The 12690-nt window shown below is 45.1% G+C and overlaps 1 long non-coding RNA gene across 2 annotated transcripts; it reads right to left on the bottom strand.

Annotated features, from left to right (window-relative positions):
* Positions 1-6494: 6494 nt before the first annotated feature.
* Positions 6495-10403, bottom strand: LOC120753102 (uncharacterized). Of its 2 annotated transcripts, XR_005700971.1 has the most exons (5): positions 9846-10403; positions 8881-9003; positions 8278-8348; positions 7167-7243; positions 6495-6888 (listed from the first exon to the last, which is right to left on the bottom strand). It is a non-coding gene; the product is annotated as an uncharacterized LOC120753102 (long non-coding RNA). The 2 variants fall into 2 exon arrangements; XR_005700970.1 differs by lacking the exon at positions 7167-7243.
* Between the last annotated feature and the right edge of the window lie 2287 nt (positions 10404-12690).

Raw genomic sequence — 12690 nt, 5'->3', positions numbered from 1 at the left:
GGTGTGAGGGTCTGCTTCCAGGTCTCACCCCTCACCCATCATTTCACTTAATCATATGCTTAAAGTTAAGTGGTTAATGAATCATAGAATGGTTTGGGCTGGAAGGAACCTTAAAGATCATCTCGTTCTAAGCCCCTGCTGTGAACAGGGACAAGTTCTGCTAGAACAGAGCCCCATGCAACCTGGCCTTAAATCAGGTCTGGAAAGTATCTAAAAGCAATGGTGTTTGGCTCTACGGAAAATTATCCATAGCCATTTTCTCTGCTCTACTACTTCATAAAAAACTTTTGAAAACTTAAAGCCATCAAGGATGGAGGAGCACCATTTCTCTTGACTTTCAGAAGTTACTCAAGGACATCCTCTAGTCCCTGTGACAATCAAGAAAATGGCTTTTCAGCAGTGGACATGGATTGTTGCTCTACAGACTTTTTCCTGGAGGAAGATGCTTTAAGCCTGCTCTCCTGCTAAGTCAGTGTCTGTAACACCTCATGGTGTGCAAAGCATGGTCTTAAACTCATCACTGTCAAGGTGACAGCCACCTTTGAAAGGAAGTAAACAGCCAATCAAACATGTTAAATACTCACTGTGTGATTATTAGCAATAATACAGTCTTTGACTCCTGTGGGAAAATACCTGGTGAAGGGCTGGCATTTAGAGAAGACCTCCAGACCTTGTTCTGCAGTTCACCTCCCTATTTCAAGTAAGAAACACTTTCTCCTGCCATAAGTTTTCTAAGGGCAGCATGCCATGCCCCAGACAGCTACCTCCAGCAGTGTCCCCAGATATCCCCAGCTCTCCAGGGCCAACTGGAAACACCAGCCTGTGAATAACCAGCAGCACAAGGGGGTTTTCATTCTCATGGGACCCCAGTGCCAGCCCAAAAAGAGCCAAGGTCCTACACATGGCCCCTTAACGGTAACAAAGCCTCCTAGTGCCAACACCAAGAGCCTTTTGGTCTGCTGGGGAGACCTTTCTTGGGGTGAAATGGAGGGAGTTCTGCTCCCATGCTTATTACTGAACTCTCCACAAAAACTGCCGGCAAGGATGCCAATTAACGCTAATTGGGATTTTTTTTTTTTTTTTTTTTTTTTTTAATATGTGGACACGTGTCCATTAGGAACTTGATAGACTGAGACAAGTGACTCATTTTGTTGTTGCCATAAAGTAACCATTGTACCATTTGGGGTTCTTTAAAAGGGAAACACAGCGAGTCTCACCTACTGCCATTAAAGTTAAAGAATTTTGCTACCAATTTAAGAGAGAATTTTGTCTTTGGATTCTGAATACTTTACCTAGAGGTGAGTATTGCATTGCCTTACAGTGTTTTTATCCAGGAAGATCACCTTGATGGATAAATAATAAAGTCAGACACATTGCTACTGATCCTAGCAACACCTTGTGCTTTCTTTGCAAACACTCTTTGAGTGTTTTTCCTTGACAAACAATTTAGAGAACACCAAGTCTGAGCTTTATGTCAGTATGGAAGCTGGTTTTCCATTTCTTTTAAATTTTTCCTAAACACTTCCCAAACACCTATTGTTGATTCATCACGAGCTGAAGATATATAAGGAGCGTATAAGCTCCTCTGGTGAAAACCACTTAGTTTGGTCACAGGAGGAAGCTGACAGCTCCATTATGGGCTTGTCAGAAATCAGCTGCATTTTAAAGAGGGCAGCAGCCCCTGGGTCTCCTGCTCAGCACGAGGCAGTGAAGGAACAAATGCAGAACAAAGGTGAGGGACCCCAAATGCAATTTTCAGCTGCTCACCCAGAGAAGTAGGTAGCCTGCCTAAGGCATCATTCTTACACAACTCTCTCGGCAGGGAAACTGGTTCAGAAAAATGCTGCTCATTTGGCTTTTCTTTCCCTGACCCATGGTCCTAATGTGTGGATCATATGCAAAGGCAAGATCAGAGATGACAGATCAGTTTTGCTCTCAGATATAGTCAGGTAGATGAATAAATTCAGCTCAGTGAGTTTTGGCATTTAGGAGCAATAACTGGAAAATTCCTTTTAGCACTTCCTTGACATAAGTCAGTTGATAAACAGGAGGGTTTTCTTTCGGGGCAATCAGCTGCACTGGTGCCCCTGACCAAGCCCCAGCTCTGCCCAGTGTGGAGCACAGAGCCTGGCCTGCTTGAGAAAACTGTGGGCATAAATCTGGCCCTTGGTTTTCTTATACATTTTGGTCAGTAAATGTGAGGCAAGGCTTTGGAAAAACCCCAGACTTTCTGCTTCTATAACTCCCTTTCTATCAACAACTTGATTTTGACTGAAGTAAAATATTATGCACAGAAATCTGAGAAGTATTATTTGAACATTGTTTAATACCATGCCATGAAGAAAGACTGAAATCTCATAAGAAAAGCTATGGAGTTTGGTGGACACAACACAAAGCCAGGAATTATGTCAACAGCATCCCCTGGAATCAAGAAAAATTCACTGTGAACTCAGTGATATAAACTTATAAATATCTGCAAAATTACTCCCCCCCCCCCCCAAATTAATAAGTTTACCTTTTTGTACAGTAGTGCCCCTCTAACAGAGAATTGCGTTGCTGCATGTGAAGTGAGGGAAGAAACATATTGAGTGCTCAGTGGATTGGCCACAGATGAGGTTACCAAAGTAGGCATTTTTCTTTCTCTGGTGCATTAAAAAATCCCACCCATCTTTTTCTTACGTGTACTACCAGGTCAGTGACTACATAACATCTATTATACTGCACTGTGAAAGAACTTAAGAAAAAATTCAGAATATGCAATTCTTGGAAAATCTCAGAATAAGCATTCCCTACCATTTACACTGCCACTAGCTCTTTGATCTGTTGTTGATAACGTTGTATTGTTGTTCTTAATTATGCAGTATGTAAATTTGCCAAAATGGTCTTCATTTCTTTTTTTCCTATAAGTGATTCATGCACACATTTATCATACATGTAAGGATGCAGCACTCAAAGGTTGTTTGTTTCCTAAAATAGATGTTTTCCCATCTGGGCTGAGCCATGGTATCTCCTAAAATAGCATCTCCTTTAGGTCTGGGCAGAGCTCACAGCTGCTGTGGGCAGGCTGATGGGGCAGTAACCCCAACCCCAAACGCTCACCATCGGCCCAAGTCACTATTGGGGACAACAGTGCCACCAGCCAGCAGAAAGAGGGGCTCATTGCTAGGGGATACGTGGAGAAACATCAACCTAAAGTAGGTGAGATGATTCTCAGCTTTACCTAAATTTCAGAGAAATGCTCATTTGGTCCAGGCCAGATGCACGATTGCCAATATTTAACACTCACAAAAAACCCCTGCTGTGTTGGGGTGTGTTCAGTCATGGACTGAAAGTAGCTGCATTTTCCAAATTTTCCTTTGTTTTATTAATCAATAAGGATAATAAGTGAAAAATACATTGTGTTTCTGTCTTCCAGAGAGGACAGGCAGCTCTGTCAGGGCAGCAGGGCTCTGCTAGGTGCTCTTGAGGATGGATGCCCCATGAGGAGAGCAGCCTGTTGCATGCAGTGACAAAGAAACGCCCCCATCATGGTAAAATTTTCAGTATCTGGAGGGGCTCGAGATAAAACAAGCCAAAGGTTGTTTTCCCTGAACTGAGCAAGACCCTCTGGCATTCAAGCTGCAGGCAGCACACAGCCTTTGGGAAATGCCTCAAAACGAAGGAGATCCAGCCAGCCTTGGGATGCTGTCCATCCCAACCATCGGGATCTTTATCCCACATTATTCTTGCTGTGTTGTTTCCAGGTGATCAGCAGCTGCAAGCACGGGCTGTGTCTGCCCCTGCAGCAGCCACAGCCACACACGTGCTTGAGTGCCAGCCTGGGACCAAAGAGCCCCCGACTTGGGTAAGCCAGGCTGGAGCCCAGGGGTGGAAGGCACTCTCTGGAAGCTACGAACCCTGATTTTTCACTTTGGTATAAGAATTGTTGTGTTTTCCCTCTTCCTGAAGTCTGCTCACATTACCTATTAAATATTTCTGTCAACATGCCTGGGAAAGCCTTCAGACCTCTCTCTGCACACCACAGGGCCACCAGGTCAGTCATTAGGTGACTGAGTGCCTTCAAGGGATGGTCACGATTGAGGCAAAGGTTCAGGTGAGACACAGCAGCTGCTGCACACAGCTGAGCTGTGGGCTTATGGACTGTGGACTTCTGTGAAGTTTCTGTAATATTGTTTCTAGGAGCAATATTGCAGTTTTGAATTAATGACCTTCTTGATAAGCTGAAGTGGCTCCTGTGGCATCCCACATGGGACCAGAGCTATATTACTGCTGGAACACCCCACTGTCCAGTCAGCAGATGGAAAGGCTACACAGGATCCAGGTCCTGCTGAGAATTTGGGAATTATTTAAATTTGGAATTGTTGAGGGAATAAACGGTCTTCGTATTCTATGTTTGGAGAGATGATAAAGTATTTTGAAAAATGACAAATAAAAAAAAAATCCATCAAAATATCTTTCAATGAAAGCTATTGTATTAGCTCTGCTTGCTTCATCCCACTGAGCAAGATTCTAATAAAATATCCCCATTAAAAGCAAAAGCCATTTGCAACACATTTTAATCTCTTTAACGTAACAGTGGATGCTATCTCCCTTCAAAAAACTCAAACAAACAATAAGAATATTCCCCAAATCTTTGTATTCATAGCCTGATTTGCACAAATGAGCTGATTTTTAAAGAAAAAAACAACCACTTTTTAATGATCATATAACTTCATCTACAGTCTGAGAATTCTTTTAACCTTTAGATATAAGCAATTCCCCAAAAAAGTAATTCTCATGTAAAATACTCTAAAATGAAGACACAAACTCGGATAATTTGTCACGCAATTTAAACACAAGTGTATCAGATCTCTTTCACCATCATGTCAATAATGTGATGAAGCACTGGTAATGCCACTGAACTGGTGACTCAGAAATTCAACAGTATTCAGGTTCTGAATGGTGAGAGGTGATCTAATATAACAGAGGATATAAAATTACTCTAACAGCACAGATACAAACTAATTGTCACTGAGTTTTTAAATAGCAGGGAAGCTATTTAGCTGCTCGTTAAGAATTCACATAGTCAGTGTCTTCATAAAATATTTTGTGTGTGATTCCAGTAAGACTATTTTTGTGCATAAAGATACTGTGAAGGACTGCATGAAACTGAGGATTTGTCCCGAGTTTACCAGGGAACAGAAAGCTGAGCAAAGCAGCAGCTCAGAGAGAGAGGAATGCCCTCTAGAAACACAACAAGGCATTAAATATTAGAGTCTGCTAATTAAGGCAAAGAAAGCCTTTAAACAAGGGACAAAAGCCACTCTTACCTGAATCTCTTACTCACTGTATCTAGAAAGAAGTGTTTAAATTAGTAGGTCAGATCTTGCCAAACTGACCTATCTTGGACTCTTCCCATATGATCCCATCCCACCCAAATGCCCATGGAGGGATCCTTTTCCAGGAGGGGGATGATTTCTTCTGCTCACCTTGGGCCCTACTTCCCAAGTTCCCTACTAGCCAGAAGGTGCTACTGAAGTCAAGCGATATTATTCTTTCTATCAGATATTATTACTCTCACCTGTCATTGAATTTTTCATGAAGAAACCATTCAGAAAGGTCATCATATCCCTTACAAAAAAAACCCCAAACTTACAACAGCAATGATGATCAGGACAGCTTTTCAAATTTTTTTTTTCCCCCCCAAAAAACAGTATAAAGCCTTGTACTGGGGTCTGGCTGAGGCAGAGATAATTTTCCTCCCAGCAGCCCATGTGATGCTGTGTTGTGTGTTTGTGCCCGAAACAGCACTGATATCACACCAGTGCTTTACCTATTGCTGACCAATGCACTGCATTCAGCAGATAATTCATCACATTCACAGCATAAATGTTTCCTCCTCTTCTCACTCTGCCCCTACAAGAGGCAGGCAAGAGGTGAGCAGAGGTTTGGGAGAGGACACAGATGGACAGCTGACCCACAAAGAGATATTCCAGACCATGCAATATCACCCCTGACAATAAAACTGCAGGGTGTTTTTTCCAAACAAGCTGTTACTTGATGACTAGCACAACATTGTTCTGCTGATAGTGATGTAAATATGAGCACTCACCCTTTTTTTATTTCGCTTATTGAACTGCCTTTATCTCAACCCATCACTTTTCTCAGTTTTTGTCCTTTGAATTCTCACCTCCATCCTACTGAGGGGGAATGAGGAAGAAGCTGGAATAAGGCTCACCTGCCAGGCAGGGTGAACCCACCACAGATTCTCCAGCCTTAATCCACATACCCCCAGCTGGATCCCTAACTGGAAAGTCCTCTGTAACACAACAATTCTGTATCATGTCTCCCTAGAACACAATATTTTGTAGGAGCTACAACTTTCCTTTGAATTTGGTCCAATTTTCACCACAAAACCCATGGTGATTTCCATTGAGTAGTTCATTACCTACACTTAGGCAGGCAAGTTGAAACTTAAAATATCAGTTTGAATAAGGACCACATTTTTTCCTCTTTATTTTTTTAATAATTTATTCTTACAATAGTTTCATTTAATAATTTATTATTATAAAGTGCTCATAGTAGGATTTAACTGCTATAGTAACTGCCAAAAGGGCAACACAACAGAGTACAAGGGATCTTGGCTACTTTCAAGATGCATTAAGGATAACTTCTTGACACCCTCTTGGTGAAGGGACAGTGGGAAGAAACACCCTTCTGAATCTCATACTTGCAAATGAGGAAGGACTGTTCAGGGATTAAAGGGCTGAAGGCAGTCTTGGTTGTAGCACCACGAAATTGTGAGTTGAAGGTCCTCAAGGGAAGGAAAAGAACAACTGGCAGGATCACAACCAAACAGACTCTGGCTCTTTCAGGTACCTACTTGGCAGGATCCCATGGGATATTTTCCTAGAGGGAGGAGAAAAATAAATAAAATTAAGCATCCCGGGAGAGCTGACTGATTTTCAGTCTCCCTCAGCCTTAAGAACATTCCAACTCAATGTATGGAAAATGAAACAAAAGCTACAGGAGACATGCATGGATGAACAAGGAGCTCCTGAAAAAAGTTAAAAAGAAGCCAGACAGATGACCTAGGAGGAATTTAGAGACCCTGATCATGCAGGAGTGCGATCCTAAAATTGAATTTGCCTGCAGGTCAAGGGAGGTGATCATTCCCTTTGGCTCACCAATGGCAGGATGCATTTGGAGCGTTGGGTCCGGTTCTGGGCTCACCAGGCTGAGACATGGCCTTACTGGTGTAAGTCTGGTAAAGGACCACAAAGACAATTAAGGGATTGAAATAGCTGTCATTAAGCCTGGAAGTGTTTAAGAGATGTCTGGTTCTGACAGTGGGCAATGGGTTTTAATGGTTTAGGGGTTACAGGGGCAGCGCTGGGTTGCTGCTTGGATTTTGATGTTTCTCTGAAAAGCTGAGGGATCTGGAACTCTTCAGCCTGGAGAAGGCTCCAGGAAATCTTATCAATGTGTATAAATGACACTCCTGTGAAAAAAGGGAATAAAGAAGATGGAGCTACACTTAGTGATGTCCAGCAAAAGGACACAGTGGGCAAAACCTGAAAAATCTATTTAACTATTCAGCAACTTGTTCTGACCATTTTGAGCAGGAGGGTGTACCAGCCAGCCTCCAGAGACACTCATAATAACACAGGAACAATCAATCGCATATGGAGCTTCATCAGCATGAACTAGAAGTCAGTGTAATAAACAAGTGAGAGGAGAAAAAATGCAACAAAATTGACAAATTGAGAATGGAGAGAAAAATCTCTTGAGCACAATGACAGATTTCACATTCAGGAGGTCTTGGCTCCAGTCTTGTTTCATTTTCTGCCTTTAATTAGCCTCTTAAAGTGGAAAAGTGTTAAAAAGAATTCTTCACCCTAAACTACCCCTTAGTTAGCAAGGAGTGCAAGAGCCCACACTCTGGGCCTGTGCTTCAATTCAAACAAGAGAATTGGTCTTTCAGAATTTAAGAGCATAGTTTAACTGTTGATGAGTCAGTGAACTAAATCAGCTGTGTCAGACAAGAGACATGATAAAGGAGCTCCTAGAGATATTCTATGTGGTATGGATTGTCAGGCCTGGCATTCTCCTGAAATCTCATAAATAGAAGATGGAAGCATCTTCCCGCAAGTCTGGGATGGGAATTTTTTGTTTGTTTTGTGCTTGGGTGGGGGGGTTATTTTGGTTTTTTTGTTCTTGTTGTTTTTTTCCTCTCTCTCTCTCCAGGACAGTGGCTGGGGAACTTGAGACTCTATACTTCTTCTGAAGACAGCTAACCTCAAACCAACTTGGCAGTACTGCAACAGGCAAATCCCACTGAGGACTTAGGCATCAGGTACAGGTACTCCCTAGAAAGAAAAAAAAGCATCATTCTAAATACCAGTTCTGTTCTGGCATGAATTTAAAAGAAGCTTTTTAAACATAGCCATTGGGATAATCCTATTGCCATGATTCAGAAATGGGATTAAAATCCTCATGCTGTTTATTTCAGAATTCAAATATAGCCATATATTTCCTTAGTTCTAGATCCAGCTGCCATTAAAAAAAAAATAAAATAAAAAATAAGAGTCTTAGAGGAACTTTCAGTCTGTTTTTGATTTGTGGCTTTATCTGGTAGTACAGAAAGAAAAAGTACTCATCACTGTATTTTGTTTCTTTTCCACCCAACATGTTTTGAAGCTTCCCATTTCAAGACGAAGTCAAGCTTTAAGGCCCAACTCCTCCTTTCATCTTTGCAGTTGCTCAGACCCAGAAAGTGCTGCAACTTCTCAGTGACGTAGCCGCACGTGCAACCACGCTCCTGCCCAGAGCTGTCTAGAGCAGCATCCCTTCAAAGCTTCTGTAACCAGTTCAGAACTGAGATTAATTCTATCAATTTACCTTTTCATTTTTCTCCAGACTATGAAATCCAACAATTAACCCACCGCCTAGGGGGGTGCTTCTCCCCTCCTGGCCGAATCAAGCCATTGCATGAGAAGGTTCCAGCACAGAAATCCACGTCCTCTGCAAACGGACAGCCCGGAGGTTTAAGAGATTATACCGGATGAGTCAGTACAAGATTTACTTCTGGCCGACTGTTCCAATAGATAAAAATGCTTCCTCCAGACAAAACCATCCAGAAAATGGCATCTAACTTCCATTTCTTATCCTCCTCCCAGTGACAGCCCCTAGCAAGCAACGCCACCAGGCATGGCTGCCAAGGGCTGGTAAATACCAGGATTTATAAGCAGCAGTGAGAGGGAGCTGTAATGAGATCAATGTCGAGGATTGCAGTAAATGGCCTATAAAGCAATTTTTAAATGGGATTTCCTGCAACAAAGGCCAGCTCCCTACAACCTTTTCCAATAATACTAGGTGAAAAGGAGTGGATTTGAATTATAATACCCGATACTAGGGCGAGGACAGACAGCTTTGTATTTTCCATACGGGCGGCTGCCCAGGCGATTTGTTAATCTCTCATCGGGAAACAAAATCTTAAAATAAATCTATACAGGTACATCCAGCCCCAAATTACTGTACCAGAATAATTTGTCATTGTACGATTGAAAGGGGATGAATGATCCCATCATTATTTGTTATTATTATATGGACTATCAGAGAGAATAGATGAAATAAGGGCAAGCAGCAAGCACAGCCATGTTTGTTTCCCTTTCCCGATTCCATTTCGGATGTAATTACCGAAAGAAAAAAAAAAAAGAAAGAAAGAAAAAAAAAAAAAAAAAAACCACTGAACCAGAAAGCTAATAAACTTTGTGAAAGTTATCTGAAATAAATGTTTTTCGTTCAAACATTTCAAAGCACTAAAAAAGTCCCTGCATTTTTTGAGTGCGCAAAAGATTTCTTACCTGGGAAAAGCCCCTTCATTTCTCAGGGCCACTTATCTTCCCTCCTGCTGCAAACCCACTCTTACAGCCGAATCTTTCATACTGCACCGAAAGAGCAGGAGCGGAGGCAGCGGCACCGCCTGCGCGCAGCCCGGCGCAGAGAAGCAGCCCCGATAGCAGCCCGCCCGGCTCCGGGCAAACCCGGGAGTATCTTCCCGAGGCATGGGAGAGACCGACAACCCCGGGCTCTGCGCTGCCTCCTCTCCACCCTTACAGCCTGCCCCGGAGGAGCCCAGCACCTTTGCGCTCTATTTTCAGAACTGCTCCCTCCTCTCTGCGCTTCTCTGCACAGAACGCAGCCGCCGCTTTGCTCCTTCTTTTTGCAATTAGATCCACGCTAAAACCAAAATTCAAATTATTTCAGAGATTTTTTTTCCCACTCCCTTTAGAAGAGAGGGTTTCAGCAGAGAAAGCGCCTCTTTAGGTACATCTGGACGTGATTTTCCAGCGCCGCGTTCCCATGAGCCTGTAGTTAAAAATAAATCAAAGACAGGGAACTCGGAGAAGGGAGTTTTCGTATTTCGCTGCTGCCCAGGAGGTTCTCTCGTCGTTAAACTGAATTTATAACACTTGGGGATTTCTTTCCACGTGGGGGCTATTAGCGAGGTATTTAAGAGCTATTAACGCGGAGTTCGTGATTGTTAATGTTGATGTCTATTCTAAGCTACATGTGACTTCACAAACTTAAATTATTAGCCCGCTTTCCTTCAAAGGGGAAAGGTGTCCTTAGGAAAAAAATAGCACTCCTTGCGGCCGAGCTTTTTGGTGTCGGGGTGCTGCCCGATGGTTATCTAGAAGAGTAAATCCTGGTAGAACCTTAATTCTGCGCATTTGGGGATATATATATATATATATGTACATTTATTTATTTATTTATTTATTTATTTATTTATTTATTTATTTATTTTAAGGAGAAGAAGAAGGAGTGTTTGAATTGTACCCACCGGTAGAAAAAATTCAGGAAGGACATGGAACTTACCACCGCTGCCAACAGTACATCTGAATGTTATTTGTAAAGTGAAGTACTCACAAAAGCAAGAATAGAAACGACAGTTGTATTTCTGACCTGGGTCCCTCTTTGCCTTTCAGCTCTTATCCACCGCCTTCACTGGGATGGGTGTGTGTGTGTGTTGTTGGCTTGGTTTTACCTTTTATCTTCTTTGAACATCGAGCGGCATTCCCCAAACGCTGCGGGGAATTTGCTGCCACTGAGGGGCTGGGGGGACCCGGCTGTCCCACCCGGGATGGTGCATCCTGTGGCACGGGCGGGGTTGGGGTGACCCGAAAAAAACTCCTGTTTTGCCCACCTACAAACTCTCCGTGCCGGCCTCCGGGAGGCTCAGGGCTTCCTAGGGGTGACTCCCACAGGCCTGTCCGGACTGCCGCTGACCGAGAAGGCCAGCGGGTGTTCCTTGTCCTGTCCCCTGGGAAGGGGACACAGGTCGGCCTGGATGTCTGCTGGTCGCCTCCCCGGGTGCTCTCGGCGAGCGCGCACGGCGCTGACCGAAGGGATGGCCCCTTTCCAGGGACCCAGAGAAAGAAGGGAAGGACACGGTTTCACCCCCGGAAAACAGCCGGGAACGTTGCGTTGGCCAGGCTGCGAAGTGGAGGCGTCGGAGCGCTGCAATAGGCAGGGCTGGGCAGCAGCTCCCCTTCCCCCCGGCAGCCAGAGGAGCCGCCCCTCTGCCCCATCCCTCCCTCCGAGCCGCCCGCTTGAGGCTGAACAGAGTAGATGGGGCAGAAAGGGGGGCTGGAAGGAACACATTTGCTCATTAAAAAAGCTTCAAATGTGACAGAAGTCTGTCAACCAGTTGATCCAAGCTCTCTGTTCCTTTGCGGGGAGGGGCGCTCCCCCACCCCCGAGTTCATCCAGGGATTCCCGCAGGTGACCGCGGCTGGGCTGGTGGCTCGGCAGGGCTGCGGGACCGGCCGCGGCAGAAGCAGCCCGGGCGCTGCGGGCATGGGAGCCCCGGCCCTCTTCCCTTCCCTTCCCTTCCCTTCCCTTCCCTTCCCTTCCCTTCCCTTCCCTTCCCTTCCCTTCCCTTCCCTTCCCTTCCCTTCCCTTCCTTTCCCTCCCTTCCCCTCCCGCTCCGCGCTCCCTGCGCTGCTCCGCCGTGCCCGGGAAGGGAGCGCACTGCGGCCCCAGCGCGGCGGCGGGAGGGCGAGGGCAGCGGGCAGACACAGGCCCAGAAACAAGCAGGGAGGCACTGGTAGGGCTCGGGCGCGGCTCCTGACTGGACCGTGCTCGGCACGGGGGCCGAGGCTGCGGCTCCAAGGCTCGCCCGCAGCTCTGGATGCAGGAGCGAGGGATGCTGCGGAGCTGCCGGGAATCCCGGTTCTTGCCGTGACCTGGGGAAGGCGCAGACCTGACACCAATCGATTCGTGCCCATTAACCAAGGCTTCCAGGAAGCGGTGTGAATGGTCCTGATTCTCCTTTCACATCCAAACAGCAGAGCTAATGCGAATAAAAGGTCGCCAACCCGCATGACGTTGTTGATTCTAAATCAACAAAGCAAACCTTCCCAATGTTCGTTTCAAGGGACCGCGCCGAGAACTGCATCTCCTCCGGGCAAAAAAAAAAAAAAAATCCCCCAACTTCACCAACAAACTCCCCCCAAACCGAAACAAAACAATACCGCAGTCAGACCTAGATTTCAAAGGTGCCCAGGGACGAGCGGGCTCTAACGGGGGCACATTTGTGTTGCATGTCAGCGCTACAGATGGTTTCACACCCCCGCGGATGCGAGGAGAAGCTGGCGAAGCCCCACTCGGCCCCACAGAGGAGCCTCAGGCCCCCGCGTGGAG

Source organism: Hirundo rustica, chromosome 5 (genome assembly GCF_015227805.2).
Source record: "Hirundo rustica isolate bHirRus1 chromosome 5, bHirRus1.pri.v3, whole genome shotgun sequence".
Taxonomy (NCBI): domain Eukaryota; kingdom Metazoa; phylum Chordata; class Aves; order Passeriformes; family Hirundinidae; genus Hirundo; species Hirundo rustica.
Note: the sequence above shows the minus strand (reverse complement) of the source record. Positions and strands in the feature narration are given on the sequence as shown.